Source organism: Anneissia japonica, unplaced genomic scaffold, assembly GCF_011630105.1.
Source record: "Anneissia japonica isolate Jap-2015-1 unplaced genomic scaffold, ASM1163010v1 scaffold86527_len7027_cov161, whole genome shotgun sequence".
NCBI lineage: Eukaryota > Metazoa > Echinodermata > Crinoidea > Comatulida > Comatulidae > Anneissia > Anneissia japonica.
This window is the reverse complement of record NW_022758624.1, coordinates 1-3324: the sequence shown is the minus strand read 5'-3', so window position 1 is coordinate 3324 and position 3324 is coordinate 1. Positions and strand designations below refer to the sequence as shown.

At 34.0% G+C, this 3324-nt stretch overlaps 1 long non-coding RNA gene across 1 annotated transcript; it reads left to right on the top strand.

The window, feature by feature from the left end:
* The first annotated feature begins 289 nt into the window (after positions 1–289).
* Positions 290–3143, top strand: LOC117125300. The gene is made up of 3 exons (XR_004448082.1): positions 290–914; positions 1666–1788; positions 2952–3143. It is a non-coding gene; the product is annotated as an uncharacterized LOC117125300 (long non-coding RNA).
* Positions 3144–3324: the final 181 nt, after the last annotated feature.

Here is a 3324-nt window from a genome sequence, read left to right as displayed (position 1 = left end):
ACATCACAACTCCATTTGCAGATGACTTCTGCTTAATAACTGGTAATAAGAAAACACACCAAAGATTAATTAATAAGATATCCACCTTTACTTCGTCAATGGGACTTAAACTAAAACCATCCAAATGCAAATCTCTCTCTATTGTCCGTGGGAAAGCTTCAAATGTGCCGTACACTCTAGCTGATAGCACTATTGCATCAGTTCAAGACGAACATCATAAATTTTTGGGCTATATCATTCCGTAATACCGAGAATGATGTCTTCCAATACCTTAAAGAGATAATTGAGAAAAATCTTAAAGTAATCGATAGTTCTCTTGTTAGGTCTGAATTCAAAGTCAAAATTTATTCCAATTACCTGTTACCTAGTTTAAGATTTCATCTGACTGTTAACGATATTTGTAAAACTCAGCTTGATAAACTTGATTCCCTCAGTAGCAAGTATGTAAAAAAATGGGTCTATTAAATTTAATATAATAGGCCTATATCAATAAATGTTTTACATTTCATGGCTTACAGGCGATACCTATGTGACAACACAGAGGACCACTTCTCTGATGACGTAGATTACGTAATCGCTAATCATATTCTGGTACAACGTAGTTTTGGAAAAAAAAATTATCTGCTTAGGCCTACCTACTTTTTTCTCGCATTCAGTTTTAAAAAGGTTAGGCCTAAGCACTACGTAATTAAACTCTTTTACATTCTTGTAATATTTTTCTATGCTGAGATTTAAACGAAGATGATTATTTTATATTTTAGCGTGGTTCAATAACTACTTCCAGTCTCATGATATTCTGGATCGACTTGGAGTGAAACACAATTTCAGGCGATGGAAGGCAGTCGACTACATTTTTAGAGACTACGAACCCGAGAGCATCTACAGTGAAGGACCCTATCCATTGAATCTATTCGGTAATACAATAAAGCATAGAACCAAACACTAAGCAATATAGGCCTAATGTCTCCCATCTCACATTTTCGGGATGAGGAATTTTCGTATCGTGAAACTTCACAATCACACTTGGAACTAGGCGCATGTGTAAGGATGCTCAAATAAAGAATTTTATATAAAGAATTCTAGGCATATAAAGCCTAAAGCGAGTCTTTGTGGGCATGAAGCATTGGATAAACGGGCTCTATTCACCTTACAAATCCACACGTAGGTAGGATTTGGGCAAATTTTATTTATGGATGACCTGATATTTCAAGACTCCTTCTTTTTTTTAGGGTTTATTCTAAACTTTAATTTGAAACCTATTCAATGTCAAGGCCGACGAGTAAACGTTAATTCTATAGCCTGGCGATTTCCTCGCCCTCTAATCAAGTATTTTTCTTTAATACCGTTTTTGGCATGAATATGGTCCTCATTCTTTATAATTATATCCTCACAATTATTCTTTCTCTTAGATTGTCCGTCTTTTCATACGCTAGCCACATCATCTAACTGCCTAACTTCCTTCACTTTTACATAAGTTATTTTATCACTTGGGGTTTCTTGGTTTTATCGAGTACCGGTATACCCATATTGTTCGTTTGCTACTAATACCACATTTTGGTTGAAAGCGATTGTAGTTCTGCCTTACACTACTAATCAGAATTGATATCCAGGCAATAAATTGATTTTTTTTTTTGTGCAAATACCTTTATACCGTCATAATTTTAGGCCTGATTTACCGCAGTCCGAATATGAAGTTAACTGATACTCTTCATAGTGTGAAATCTCTCGTGGACTTGGCTTACTTTCAGTACGACACCATTTTCGACAAATATGGTAACACCACACTAGGTAAGTTATCCACGGGTAATGATATAAAAAATGCAGACTATCTATCGTTTACCCTGTATCCATTAATCAAATGGTCCTATTTACCCGCCATTATATTTAATCGCGTCATCATAAAATTTTCGTATAATCTGGTTACTTCACTTTCAATATGGCACAATTTTCGACAATATGTGGGAACACCAGACTAGGTAAATTATCCACACAATTAATATGATTTACCTAGTGTGGATAATTTATCTAGTGCGGTGTTCCCACTAGGTAAATTATCCACACAAGTAGTATGATTAAAATACAGATTATCTGTGGTTTATCCAGTAATTAAGGTAGTCGTATTTATCCGCCATTATCCTTTGTCACATGAAATTATGTCGTCATAAAATGTGTGAATAATCTGGTAACTTCACTTTTAACACGTTAGTTGTGTTGTCTGTTGTTTTTAAGAAACTCCCTCCGAAAGAATAGGCCTATAGTAATTGACATACTTACGTACATTTGCCGTCAGCGTCATAGTACTTCTCCTAAAACCATCATCACCACCCACACCACCACCCCCTGACAACAATGACCTACCTGTATTAATGCCCGAAAGGACCAACTGAAAGGTTCACCCTTGTTTAATTTCTTTAAAATACGCCTACAAACACTACACGAATGTACTAAAACAGAATAATGTGTTACTCTGAACAGTTATTTTCGACCGGTAACTCTCATAATATTTTTCATGTTATCTTAGCGGTAAAGGATCAAACTTGGAAGGAACGACTTCAAATAATATACGAATGTCTTGTTTGTGACCATGGGTAAAACACTTTTCTAGATAGCCTCGTCCTCTGGATGGGAGTTAAGCCGTTGGTCTATAGTGCATAATTATAGCAAATATCCACGGGTCCAAAGGAGCGCGTGTAATCCTCGTTCTTTTTTTTCTTTTTTTTTTGGCTGTTTTTTTATGAACAATATACATTTACAATTCATAATTCATATTGTATTTTCCTCCAATAGCGATGGCAGACAAAAAGACATCCCTATACAATGTTGTCTACCATAAAACGTTTGATTCATAAGCTCGCATTACTTTTACGCTATTTTTATAATAAATTTGAAATTGTATTATATTTTATAGGACTTGTTGTAATAAAAATATTCTTTCTTCATTTTTCGTTCAGAGGAATGGGCTAAAGAAAAAGAAGTTCCCCAGTCTTTTTACGATATACTGATGAAACCTATTTTGTCTGTTACCCTTAATCGACGCGATATCTTCTGCGCAGCCGAGATGCTCACGTACAACCAGATCTATTTTTTAAGTGACGCAACCGTGAGTTGGCAGCAATGCTGTCCGAATTTGGAAAAATAACATTATTGTTATGCATGTCATATATGGCCAACACTTATCATGGAATATTTTTTGTGAACTGTAGAATATCATAATAATAATAATAATAATAATAATAATAATAATAATAATAAAATAATAAAATAATAAAATAATAATAATAATAATAATAATAATAATAATAATAATAATAATAATAATAATAA